Raw genomic sequence first — 13,346 nt, 5'->3', positions numbered from 1 at the left:
TTCTTGCCAACGACAACGACCTTTACCCATCATCAACCAACACCTCAACAATGTTCCTCGTCCCCGACTCAAGTGCCCCATCCCCCTGCTGGGATCGTGCCACTGTCACCGTCCTAGAATCTCACCCAGGTCCAACGGGAGGCTGGCGAACCGAGTGGAACAACGCGGACGTCCAGAATAAACTCCTCATTCGAGACCCACACATCGCACCTCCGGGCTCTGACAATTCCTTGAAGACACCGGCGGTGTAACCATCAGCCGCATCAGAATATCAACAGGCCGATGAGCTCATCTCCTTCACGAATGGATAATGAAAGACTCAGCCACAGTAGTGGTGACTGTGGCCATGCAACCAACACTATGGACTGTAAATCACTGTAAGTCTGCGCTCCTTCAACGGAGGAACAGAAAGACGACATTCATCTGAACACAACTGTACCGCTATACACAAAAAATAGAATACAATCTACTACTGGATGGCCTCCAAAGCCGTCGTCAGCTCTCACGGTTTTGAGATTAAACAAAAAAAACACTTGGCTAGAAGAACACGAAGTAGCCACGAGTGAGCGTAGCAACATAGTTAAACAATATCGACACACATACACAATTGCATGGTTGTTGCTGTAGTTTTAAACCAAGGCCAGATGGGCGAGAGCACGTGACGTGGATGAGTGGGTAGCGATGTCACGCCTGGTTCTAAGGTCGGCTCGGCTAACAGCGGAGTGGACGCAACATCCCACTCAGGGCCCTCTGGCCTCCTTGGAGAGGACACATCACGGGCCCATTCGATAAACATCACCTTCTCGTCCGTAACTGCCACGTAATGAACAATGCTAGTCAGCCGGCCGATTGGTCTTCCGGACTTGTAGTTACTCGGCAGTATTTGTGTAAACTCTGGAGGGAGTTTTGCCGTTCTGTGGCTAATCAGCACGGTCAGCCGTACTAAACCACCACTGCTCGATGAACAGAAGTTATTGGTAAGTAGTAATAATGTACTTGTTGATCCAGAAAAGCCACACCGAGTCTTTGCCACATTAGTTTGTTGACTTTAACATGTTTTCAGCCAATGAATGATCGGTGTTTATTATACACGTGGGAGGGAACCCACATACGCAAAGGGGCAACGCTCCATCCAGATGGAAACAGATGGCGATTAGTCCACTCGCTTGCACTGCTTTCTCGTGGCGAGCCCAGGGTACGGCACCTCGACGCCCACCCAACATTCCTGTGATCCACCAACCCTCGCCTCCACAGTGCTGCATTGCAGGCGTCCGTAGCCGCCACCACGACCACCGACCCAGCGAAGTGCCCACTACAGTCTGCATACAGACTCCACACGTTTTCCGAGGTGTGAGGGCCCCCACACCGCCTGTATGTTCGAATTCGCGTATTGTCGGGGGCCGCAGTAAAGGCCACCAGGGGCCGCGAGTGACCTGCGGGCCTTGAGATGAAGACCACCGCTCTACACCATGGCCATCAGCGGTGGCGGAAATAGGCCGGAATCGCCGTGATGAGTGTAAAAATGTGAACCCTGCAACTGCGTTCTGGAATGAATCAATTATTCATCTTTTTTAAAATTTGAATCACAGATAGACCCCCCCCCCTAGATGAACAAAAAGAGCCACAGATAGCCACAGACACGCACAGAGACCCACACACAAAGCGAATCTCCTCCCCCTCCTCCTTCCTCCTCAGATCTAGTTGGGGGGGGGGGGGGTTGAACCATTTATGAGTTGCCAGAGTAATTTCTCCCTATTTCCAGCCCTGGGCCGTGAGTGCAACAACAACACAAACCATCGTAGTTCTGCCCACAAGTGGCACCACAAGGGAGTGGCGGTGGGGGGGGCATCATAAAAAGTAATTTAGCGACCCCCACCACTAAAACTCGCTGTCAATGACAACGTAGTGAGGGGGGGGGGGTAGACGGGTGTGAGCAGGCCCGGACAATCCACAGGGGCAGCAGTCCGTAGGACAAATGCCCGGTGGGCCGGTCCATTGCGCGGGCCGGTGGACCGATTCTCTGTGGGGGAATTGTCAAATGTGGCCATAGTTACAAATGTATTAATATTTTTAAAAATTTAAATATTGTGTTACCTCTGCGCACGCTTGATTGCTTATTTACGCTCTCACTTGGCATTATATCTCCTCAATATTCGGCAGACTCCCAATAATTATTTCTCACCGGGCCCTGTTTGTTTGTTTTTAGTTTTTTGGACAAAGCCCCCCATTTTGGGGGGCCACCTGAGATCGCACGGCAATTTGGGCCCCACTGGGCCCGACTTTCATAAGTCATCCCAGTCTCGTCACTGGGCTATGAGTTGTCTCGGTTCGAGTGGTTCCATCAGGGCGATGTTTCATTCTCCTCCAGACACGCCGCACTTTGAGGGGTTCTAACGGGAAATCCATCGCGTTTGGAGCAGTGATGTTTATACTCTCTCCCGAGTGTAAACTCCGCCAAGCTAGAGAGACCGCTGTAGCCGAGGTGGTGGGATATTGAACGCACAATCCGATGAAGATGCTGATGCTGCTATTGCATTAGCAGTCGTGCAAAAGCATAAATACCGACGACAAATAAGAAACTCAACACGTTCCGTGGCATTAAAACTACGGCCTTAAAAGGAACACAGTGTTGTATTTAATAGGCGACGTTTCGGGGCCCTTTCTAAAAGATTAAGTGACCGATTCAAAAGTTCTTCGCTTTCAAATACACAATCACATTTGGTGAATGCGGGTAGCGTAGTCGCACTGATCTCTGCTGACCTCTCGGTGTGCCCTTCACAGCCTATAACACCTGTTATGCATGACGATAGCTCATCCAAGCGCTGTCCAGGCCCATTCAATTGCTGTCCAGGCGCGTCCTGCTGAGCTTAGAGTTCCGAGGAGATGGGGGCGCGCTGCGCATTGTAACGGCACTTGTCGCCTTAACAGACTGTGGGGGCAAGTGCTGTTAGCGAGCAGCATCTACACGGGGTGACCAGCACCGCCTTTGTCTCCCCAGTGGAAATGTTGACACATCGTACTCATTTGAGGCCCCCAGGACCGGTTCAAATAATCGTCATTGGCCGTGAGTAGGAATCGAACTCGGGTGACCGGGTTCGTAGTGCAGCGCGCTTGGCGCTCTACTACATCACCAAAGACAAAGATCCCCCCAGTAGCCTTAACAGACTGTTGGGGCAAGTGCCTATGTTTACAGGTACTCATTTAAGGCTGAGTCAACCTAGGGGAGGCCCAGGACCGGTTCAGATAATCGTCACTACGGTGTTGGCGGTGAGCAGCGGGAATCGAACCCGGGTGGCCGGGTTCATAGCGGAGTGCTAACCACTACGCCACCGCTCCTCACAGACACACACACACAGAGACACACACACACAGAGACACACACACAGACACACACACACAGACACACACATACACAGAGACACACACAGACACAGAGACACACACAGACACAGAGACACACACACACAGACATAGACACAGACACACAGACACAGAAACACACACAGACACATTGACACAGGTTGACATCACCACACGCACGCACACCAACAGCTCCCCCCCCCCACACAAAAATGATTCATACACAAAACCTTCCATTCATGCGCACAGTGCCGTGTTAACAGTCTAACACACACACGTGTACACACACACGTGTACACACACACGTACACACGTGTACAAAAATAAAGATCCCCCGTATAGCCTGAACAGACTGTAGGGGCAAGTGCTGTTAGCGAGCACCTATGAAGGCCGGAACGGTACACGAGGGGGTGGGTGGCCAGCACCACGCCCGACCGCCTTTGTTTCCCCAGTGGCGATGTTTACACACCGCACCAGGTACTCATTTAAGACTGAGTCGACCTAGGGGAGGCCCAGGACCGGTTCAGATAATCGTCACTGGGTGTTGGCCGTGAGCGGGAATCGAACCCGGGTCGCCAGGTTCATAGGGCAGCGCGCTAACTGCTACACTACCGCTCCACACGTGTACACACACCTACACACACACACCTACACACACCTACACACACACACCTGTGCACACACACGTACACACACACACGTGTACACACGTCGCGATTGAGCGGTGGCGCAATGGTTAGCACACTGCGCGCTCACAACCCCGGGCCCGGCTCACGTCAGTGGCGAGCGGCAATCCGTATGGTGCAGTGTGGTGAAGAGTGGTGAAGTGTGGTGAAGAGTGGTGAAGTGTGAAGTATGGTGCAGTGTGGTGAAGAGTGGTGAAGTGTGAAGTATGGTGCAGTGTGGTGAAGAGTGGTGAAGTGTGAAGTATGGTGCAGTGTGATGAAGAGTGTGGTGAAGAGTGGTGAAGAGTGGTGAAGAGTGTGGTGAAGAGTGTGGTGAAGAGTGGTGAAGAGTGGTGAAGTGTGGTGAAGAGTGGTGAAGAGTGTGGTGCAGTGTGGTGCAGTGTGGTGAAGTGTGGTGCAGTGTGGTGAAGTGTGGTGCAGTGTGGTGAAGTGTGGTGAAGAGTGGTGAAGTGTGACGTATGGTGCAGTGTGGTGAAGAGTGTGGTGAAGAGTGGTGAAGTGTGTGGTGCAGTGTGGTGCAGTGTGGTGAAGTGTGGTGCAGTGTGGTGCAGTGTGGTGAAGAGTGGTGCAGTGTGGTGCAGTGTGGTGAAGTGTGGTGAAGTGTGGTGAAGAGTGGTGAAGTGTGAAGTATGGTGCAGTGTGGTGAAGAGTGTGGTGAAGAGTGGTGAAGTGTGTGGTGCAGTGTGGTGCAGTGTGGTGAAGTGTGGTGCAGTGTGGTGCAGTGTGGTGAAGAGTGGTGCAGTGTGGTGCAGTGTGGTGAAGTGTGGTGAAGTGTGGTGAAGTGTGAAGTATGGTGCAGTGTGGTGAAGAGTGTGGTGAAGAGTGGTGAAGTGTGTGGTGCAGTGTGGTGCAGTGTGGTGAAGTGTGGTGCAGTGTGGTGCAGTGTGGTGAAGAGTGGTGAAGTGTGGTGCAGTGTGGTGAAGTGTGGTGCAGTGTGGTGAAGAGTGGTGAAGTGTGAAGTATGGTGCAATGTGGTGAAGAGTGGTGCAGTGTGGTGAAGTGTGGTGCAGTGTGGTGAAGAGTGGTGCAGTGTGGTGAAGTGTGGTGCAGTGTGGTGAAGAGTGGTGAAGTGTGAAGTATGGTGCAGTGTGGTGAAGAGTGGTGCAGTGTGGTGAAGTGTGGTGCAGTGTGGTGCAGTGTGGTGAAGAGTGGTGAAGTGTGAAGTATGGTGCAGTGTGGTGAAGAGTGTGGTGAAGAGTGTGGTGAAGAGTGGTGAAGAGTGTGGTGCAGTGTGGTGAAGTGTGGTGCAGTGTGGTGAAGTGTGGTGCGGTGTGGTGAAGTGTGGTGCAGTGTGGTGAAGTGTGGTGCAGTGTGGTGAAGTGTGGTGAAGTGTGGTGTAGTGTGGTGAAGTGTGGTGAAGTGTGGTGAAGAGTGGTGAAGAGTGGTGAAGAGTGTGGTGAAGAGTGTGGTGAAGAGTGGTGAAGAGTGGTGAAGTGTGGTGAAGAGTGGTGAAAAGTGGTGAAGAGTGTGGTGCAGTGTGGTGCAGTGTGGTGAAGTGTGGTGCAGTGTGGTGAAGAGTGAAGTATGGTGCAGTGTGGTGAAGAGTGTGGTGAAGAGTGGTGAAGTGTGTGGTGCAGTGTGGTGAAGTGTGGTGCAGTGTGGTGAAGTGTGGTGCAGTGTGGTGAAGTGTGGTGAAGAGTGGTGAAGTGTGAAGTATGGTGCAGTGTGGTGAAGAGTGTGGTGAAGAGTGGTGAAGTGTGTGGTGCAGTGTGGTGCAGTGTGGTGAAGTGTGGTGAAGTGTGGTGCAGTGTGGTGCAGTGTGGTGAAGAGTGGTGCAGTGTGGTGCAGTGTAGTGAAGTGTGGTGAAGTGTGGTGAAGAGTGGTGAAGTGTGAAGTATGGTGCAGTGTGGTGAAGAGTGTGGTGAAGAGTGGTGAAGTGTGTGGTGCAGTGTGGTGCAGTGTGGTGCAGTGTGGTGAAGTGTGGTGCAGTGTGGTGCAGTGTGGTGAAGAGTGGTGAAGTGTGGTGCAGTGTGGTGAAGTGTGGTGCAGTGTGGTGAAGAGTGGTGAAGTGTGAAGTATGGTGCAGTGTGGTGAAGAGTGGTGCAGTGTGGTGAAGTGTGGTGCAGTGTGGTGAAGAGTGGTGCAGTGTGGTGAAGTGTGGTGCAGTGTGGTGAAGAGTGGTGAAGTGTGAAGTATGGTGCAGTGTGGTGAAGAGTGGTGCAGTGTGGTGAAGTGTGGTGCAGTGTGGTGAAGAGTGGTGAAGTGTGAAGTATGGTCCAGTGTGGTGAAGAGTGTGGTGAAGAGTGGTGAAGAGTGTGGTGCAGTGTGGTGAAGTGTGGTGCAGTGTGGTGAAGTGTGGTGCAGTGTGGTGAAGTGTTGTGCAGTGTGGTGAAGTGTGGTGCAGTGTGGTGAAGTGTGGTGAAGTGTGGTGTAGTGTGGTGAAGTGTGTAGAAGAGTGGTGAAGTGTGGTGAAGAGTGGTGAAGAGTGTGGTGAAGAGTGTGGTGAAGTGTGGTGCAGTGTGGTGAAGTGTGGTGCAGTGTGGTGAAGTGTGGTGCAGTGTGAAGTATGGTGAAGTGTGGTGCAGTGTGGTGCAGTGTGGTGAAGTGTGGTGACGTGTGGTGAAGAGTGATGAAGTGTGGTGAAGAGTGTGGTGAAGTGTGGTGCAGTGTGGTGCAGTGTGGTGAAGTGTGGTGCAGTGTGGTGAAGTGTGGTGAAGTGTGGTGCAGTGTGGTGAAGTGTGGTACAGTGTGGTGCAGTGTGGTGAAGTGTGGTTAAGTGTGGTGCAGTGTGGTGAGGTGTGGTGAAGTGTGAAGTGTGGTGCAGTGTGGTGAAGTGCGGTGCAGTGTGGTGAAGTGTGGTGAGGTGTGGTGAAGTGTGGTGAAGTGTGGTGCAGTGTGGTGCAGTGTGGTGAAGTGTGGTGCAGTGTGAGGTGTGGTGCAGTGTGGTGCAGTGTGGTGCAGTTTGGTGAAGAGTGTGGTGAAGTGTGGTGCAGTGTGGTGAAGTGTGGTGAGGTGTGGTGAAGTGTGGTGAAGTGTGGTGCAGTGTGGTGCAGTGTGGTGCAGTGTGGTGAAGTGTGGTGCAGTGTGGTGAAGTGTGGTGAAGTGTGGTGAAGAGTGTGGTGAAGTGTGGTGCAGTGTGGTGAAGTGTGGTGCAGTGTGGTGCAGTGTGGTGAAGTGTGGTGCAGTGTGGTGAAGTGTGGTGCAGTGTGGTGAAGTGTGGTGCAGTGTGGTGAAGTGTGGTGAGGTGAAGTGTGGTGCAGTGTGGTGAAGTGTGGTGAAGTGTGGTGAAGTGTGGTGAGGTGTGGTGAGGTGAAGTGTGGTGCAGTGTGAAGTGTGGTGCAGTGTGGTGAAGTGTGGTGAAGTGTGGTGCAGTGTGGTGAAGTGTGGTTAGTGTGGTGCAGTGTGGTGAGGTGTGGTGAAGTGTGGTGAAGTGTGGTGCAGTGTGGTGAAGTGTGGTGCAGTGCGAGGTGTGGTGCAGTGTGGTGCAGTGTGGTGCAGTTTGGTGAAGTGTGGTGCAGTTTGGTGAAGTGTGGTGCAGTGTGGTGAAGAGTGGTGAAGTGTGAAGTATGGTGCAGTGTGGTGAAGAGTGTGGTGAAGAGTGGTGAAGAGTGTGGTGCAGTGTGGTGAAGTGTGGTGCAGTGTGGTGCATTGTGGTGCATTGTGGTGCAGTGTGGTGAAGTGTGGTGCAGTGTAGTGAAGTGTGGTGCAGTGTGGTGAAGTGTGGTGAAGTGTGGTGTAGTGTGGTGAAGTGTGGTGAAGTGTGGTGAAGAGTGTGGTGAAGAGTGTGGTGAAGTGTGGTGCAGTGTGGTGAAGTGTGGTGCAGTGTGGTGAAGTGTGGTGAAGTGTGGTGCAGTGTGGTGAAGTGTGGTGCAGTGTGAAGTATGGTGAAGTGTGGTGCAGTGTGGTGCAGTGTGGTGAAGTGTGGTGCAGTGTGGTGAAGAGTGATGAAGTGTGGTGAAGAGTGTGGTGAAGTGTGGTGCAGTGTGGTGCTGTGTGGTGAAGTGTGGTGCAGTGTGGTGAAGTGTGGTGAAGTGTGGTGCAGTGTGGTGAAGTGTGGTACAGTGTGGTGCAGTGTGGTGAAGTGTGGTTAAGTGTGGTGCAGTGTGGTGAGGTGTGGTGAAGTGTGGTGAAGTGTGGTGCAGTGTGGTGAAGTGCGGTGCAGTGTGGTGCAGTGTGAGGTGTGGTGCAGTGTAGTGCAGTTTGGTGAAGAGTGTGGTGAAGTGTGGTGCAGTGTGGTGAAGTGTGGTGAGGTGTGGTGAAGTGTGGTGAAGTGTGGTGCAGTGTGGTGCAGTGTGGTGAAGTGTGGTGCAGTGTGGTGAAGTGTGGTGAAGTGTGGTGAAGAGTGGTGAAGAGTGTGGTGAAGTGTGGTGAAGTGTGGTGCAGTGTGGTGAAGTGTGGTGCAGTGTGGTGCAGTGTGAGGTGTGGTGCAGTGTGGTGCAGTTTGGTGAAGTGTGGTGAAGTGTGGTGCAGTGTGGTGAAGTGTGGTGAGGTGTGGTGAAGTGTGGTGCAGTGTGGTGAAGTGTGGTGAGGTGTGGTGAGGTGAAGTGTGGTGAAGTGTGGGGCAGTGTGGTGAAGTGTGGTGAAGTGTGGTGAAGTATGGTGAAGAGTGGTGAAGAGTGTGGTGATGTGTGGGGCAGTGTGGTGAAGTGTGGTGCAGTGTGGTGCAGTGTGGTGAAGTGTGGTGCAGTGTGGTGAAGTGTGGTGCAGTGTGGTGAAGTGTGGTGCAGTGTGAAGTATGGTGAAGTGTGGTGCAGTGTGGTGCAGTGTGGTGAAGTGTGGTGACGTGTGGTGAAGAGTGATGAAGTGTGGTGAAGAGTGTGGTGAAGAGTGTGGAGAAGTGTGGTGCAGTGTGGTGCAGTGTGGTGAAGTGTGGTGCAGTGTGGTGAAGTGTGGTTAAGTGTGGTGCAGTGTGGTGAGGTGTGGTGAAGTGTGGTGAAGTGTGGTGCAGTGTGGTGAAGTGCGGTGCAGTGTGGTGCAGTGTGAGGTGTGGTGCAGTGTGGTGCAGTTTGGTGAAGAGTGTGGTGAAGTGTGGTGCAGTGTGGTGAAGTGTGGTGAGGTGTGGTGAAGTGTGGTGAAGTGTGGTGCAGTGTGGTGCAGTGTGGTGCAGTGTGGTGAAGTGTGGTGCAGTGTGGTGAAGTGTGGTGAAGTGTGGTGAAGAGTGGTGAAGAGTGTGGTGAAGTGTGGTGAAGTGTGGTGCAGTGTGGTGAAGTGTGGTGCAGTGTGGTGCAGTGTGAGGTGTGGTGCAGTGTGGTGCAGTTTGGTGAAGTGTTGTGAAGTGTGGTGCAGTGTGGTGAAGTGTGGTGAGGTGTGGTGAAGTGTGGTGCAGTGTGGTGAAGTGTGGTGAGGTGTGGTGAGGTGAAGTGTGGTGAAGTGTGGGGCAGTGTGGTGAAGTGTGGTGAAGTGTGGTGAAGTATGGTGAAGAGAGGTGAAGAGTGTGGTGACGTGTGGTGAAGTGTGGTGAAGTGTGGTGAGGTGTGGTGAGGTGTGGTGCAGTGTGGTGAAGTGTGGTGCAGTGTGGTGAAGTGTGGTGAAGTGTGGTGCCAGGCTAGGTGCACGTCTCCGTGGCGAGCTTGGTGACGGAAGTTGGATTGTTATCACTCTCGACAGCAACGTGTTGTTAGTGAGCACCTATTGAGACCGGCACGACGCGTGGCCGCCGTTGTCTCCCCGCACGGCGCTGCCACCCACGAGGGCGGCGTAACGACGAGTACCGTCGGAGTACTCACTTGAGGCTAAGTTGACCTAGAGGCGGTACGGCCCCGCTGGAGCAGCAGCCGCATGCGGTGGGGTGGAGGGAGGCTGCTCGCGCTTGGGGGTGGCCTCGCTCAACGCAGAGGGCCAGTGAGGGTGAGTGAGTGAGAGTGTCGGTGTGTGTGAGTCGGTGTGTGAGTGTAGGTGTGAGTCTGTGTGTGTGAGTCGGTGTTTGTGTGAGTCTGTGTGTGTGAGAGAGTGAGAGAGTCGGTGTGTGTGCGTGAGTGTGTGTGAGTAGGTGTTAGTGTGAGTCTGTGTGTGAGAGCGAGAGAGTGAGAGATCGGTGTGTGTGGGTGTGAGTCTGTGTGTGAGTCGGTGTGTGTGAGTCGGTGTTAGTGTGAGTCTGTGTGTGAGAGCGAGAGAGTGAGAGAGTCGGTGTGTGTGGGTGTGAGTCTGTGTGTGAGTCGGTGTGTGTGAGTCGGTGTTAGTGTGAGTCTGTGTGTGAGAGCGAGAGAGTGAGAGAGTCGGTGTGTGTGTGTGTGAGTCGGTGTGTGTGAGTGTGTGTGAGTCGGTGTGTGTGTGAGTGAGAGAGTCGGTATATGAGTCTGTGTGAGTGAGTCGGTGTGTGAGTGAGTCGGTGTGTGTGTGTGTGAGTCGGTGTGTGTGAGTCGGTGTGTGTGAGTCGGTGTGTGTGAGTCGATGTGTGTGTGAGTCGGTGTGTGTGTGAGTCTGTGTGGGTGTGAGTCTGTGTGTGTGTGGGTCGGTGTGTGTGAGTGTGTGTGAGTCGGTGTGTGTGTGATTGAGAGAGACAGAGAGGGGGAGCGAGTGATTGAGAGCACGTGAGAGTGAGAAGAGAGCGAGTCGTGAGAGCGAGTAGTGTGAGACAGTGTTTGAGAGTGTGTGGTTGTGTGTGAGTGTAAACGAAGTGCGTGAGAGAGGGGCGAGGGGGGCGTTGGGGGCGGCACGGCGAGCGAGAGAGCGAGGCACGAGTGTGGAGGAGGGGTGTGGAGGGAGGAGTGTGGAGAGGAGGAGCAGGAGGAGGGGTGTGGAGGAGGAGGAGTGAGGTGGAGGAGTGTGCAGGAGGGGTGTGGCGAGGAGGAGCAGGAGGAGGGGTGTGGAGGAGGAGGAGGAGTGAGGTGGAGGAGTGTGGAGGAGGGGTGTGGAGAGGAGGAGCAGGAGGAGGGGTGTGGAGGAGGAGGAGGAGTGAGGTGGAGGAGTGTGGAGGAGGGGTGTGGAGGGAGGAGGAGGAGTGTGGAGGAGGAGCAGGAGGAGGGGAGTGCAGGAGGAGGAGTGAGGAGCGTGAGGAGGAGTGTGGAGGGAGGAGGAGGAGTGTGGAGCAGCAGGAGGAGGAGTGTGGAGGAGGAGCAGGAGGAGGAGGTGGAGCAGGAGGAGGTGGAGGAGTGTGGTGGAGGTGGAGCAGGAGGAGGAGTGTTGAGGTGGAGGAGGTGGAGCAGGAGGAGTAGTGTGGAGGAGGAGGTGGAGGAGTGTGGTGGATGAGGAGTGTGGAGGTGGAGGAGGTGGAGCAGGAGGAGGTGGAGGAGTGTGGTGGAGGTGGAGCAGGAGTGTGGAGGTGGAGGAGGTGGAGCAGGAGGAGTGTGGAGGTGGAGTGTTCGCGACTCGCCAGCTCAGTGCTGCCCCCGTGTTGACGTGGCAAGGAGGCGAGTGTCTGTGCACGGGGAGCGGTGGCGCAGTGGTTAGCACGCCGAGATACCCACCCCCAGCCCAAACACCAAACCGAGTTCAACATCCCCCCCTCTCACCACCAATAACCAGTGGCGAATATTTGAAGCCCTGGCATCTCCTAGGTTGATTCAGCCTTAAAAAAATTAGTGTACCTGGGTGCTGTGTGTAAAATATCAGCAGCGGGGAGAGAAAGGCGGTCGGGCGTGGTGCTGGCCACCCACCCCCCTTCACAGGTGCTGCTCCCCTACAGCGCTTGCCCCAACAGCCTGTCCAGGCTACACGGGGGATCTTTGTCTCTTGTGTTAACCCGGCAGCAATTGGAGGCAGTCGCCCTCCACAAACAGCGGAGGGCGGAGGAGCGACGCTCACAACAACGAGCGGAAAGCCGGGTGGCTAAATCACAGCAAGTTAGCACAGTAGGGGGCACAGGTGGTGCATCAGCCACTCGTCTCGGTCATCTCAGTCGACCCGTGACACCTGCTGGGTCTGCCCCGTGACCTCTTGCCAGCGGGCGTTCGACACTTCGCGTGGCCTCAAGGTGCACATGGCCTGGCACAAGCGTCGTGGTGACATCATCGCCACTTAGTGGCGAATCTCAGCCAGCCAACCCATGGCACCACCTAAGTTGTCTTGTGGTTGTTGTGGTTGTTGTTTGACTTGCATCCCACTGGGATTTTTGCACAGCGTTGGTGTACGGTGCTTTTTTTCTGGAAGATTTTGCAGTTTTTCCTGGATTTTCTGTTTGCGCATAGTCACTTTAAGATGTTTTCTTGTTCATGTTTTTTTTGTGTTTTTTTGCGGTTGCACCCGATTCAAGAGCCGAATGGCTCACAGGGCTATACCTAATAAATGAAAACTGAAACGGTCCCGTGACCTCCTGTCAGGTAGCGAGCCCTCGACACTTCACGTGCCCTCAAAGTGCACCTGGCCTTGCACGGGCGCCGTGGTGACACCCCCAGTGCCAGGTGGAGCCCCTATGTGCAGTGGCGTGAGCAGAAGCACTGCCAGATGATTATTGTGCCCCGATGGTGAGGATCTTCTTATTCTTTGGTTCTTTCGGTAAAGTCACGTAGATAGAAAAATAATAATACAAATAAAGTGAATAAAAATGAAACAAAAACATTAATGTAGACTGTAGCCTGGTTCTTAATCGGAGTGAGTGTACTGGCAGTCTATAATGTAGACTGTAGCTTGTGTTGTGATAACGTCGTTGTTTTTATTTTGATCTTTATTTTACTTTTTTTTATTACTGAAAGAACCAAGAATAAGTCTACATTATAGACTGCCAGTACGCTCACTTAGGTTAAGAACCAGACTACAGTCTACATTCTAGACTGCCAGTACACTCACCAAACTTTATAACCAGGTTACATTCTACATTAAGACTGCCAGTATACTCACTCCGAGTAAGAACCAGGCTACAGTCGACATTAATGTTTTTTAATTCACTTTATTTTTATTATAATTTTTTTATCTACGTAACTTTACCGAAAGAACCAAAGAATATGAATTCCTGCAGTAACGAAAGTTTTAAGTCAAGATCTTATTCTTGTTGTCATCGTAGTCGTAGATGCAGAGCGACGACTACATTGTCACATGCAGGTGGTTCAAGCCAGACAACCGCGTTGGGGTGTAGCACAGTTGTATCGCTGCGATGTCTCCTTCGTATTTGTGGATCGGGCGCTGCGTCGTTACACGTTGTACGGTCTCTGTCCTGGATGGCCACAGTCGCACACTACTGGAGAGGTTTTTTTTGGTAATATCCCATTTTTTCGTGATGTTACAGCCACTGCAGTGGCCAACATGGGGGGTCTGAGGGTGGTGTACGGGGCTGGTCACTGAGAGACCACGAAGCACAAACGAAGTATATATTTGTTATTTTACCAGGTAAGGCCCCACTGAGTTATATAGCAATTGTTTTACAAGCGAACTTGCCATCACAAATGACAGCTCAACGGAGTGGCCTATCATCTTGTGTAAATTTAG

General features: G+C 53.0%; 1 protein-coding gene across 1 annotated transcript in view; it reads right to left on the bottom strand.

The window, feature by feature from the left end:
• The window catches only part of LOC144931576 (regulator of G-protein signaling 14-like), a 144,049-nt gene extending 134,197 nt beyond the window's left edge, over positions 1–9,852 (bottom strand). The window contains exon 1 of the mRNA XM_078855587.1: positions 9,713–9,852. The gene's annotated coding sequence lies outside the window, so the exon portion shown is untranslated. The remainder of the gene's footprint in view (positions 1–9,712) is intronic.
• Positions 9,853–13,346: the final 3,494 nt, after the last annotated feature.

This window comes from Lampetra fluviatilis, chromosome 4, assembly GCF_964198595.1.
Source record: "Lampetra fluviatilis chromosome 4, kcLamFluv1.1, whole genome shotgun sequence".
NCBI lineage: Eukaryota > Metazoa > Chordata > Hyperoartia > Petromyzontiformes > Petromyzontidae > Lampetra > Lampetra fluviatilis.
Note: the sequence above shows the minus strand (reverse complement) of the source record. Positions and strands in the feature narration are given on the sequence as shown.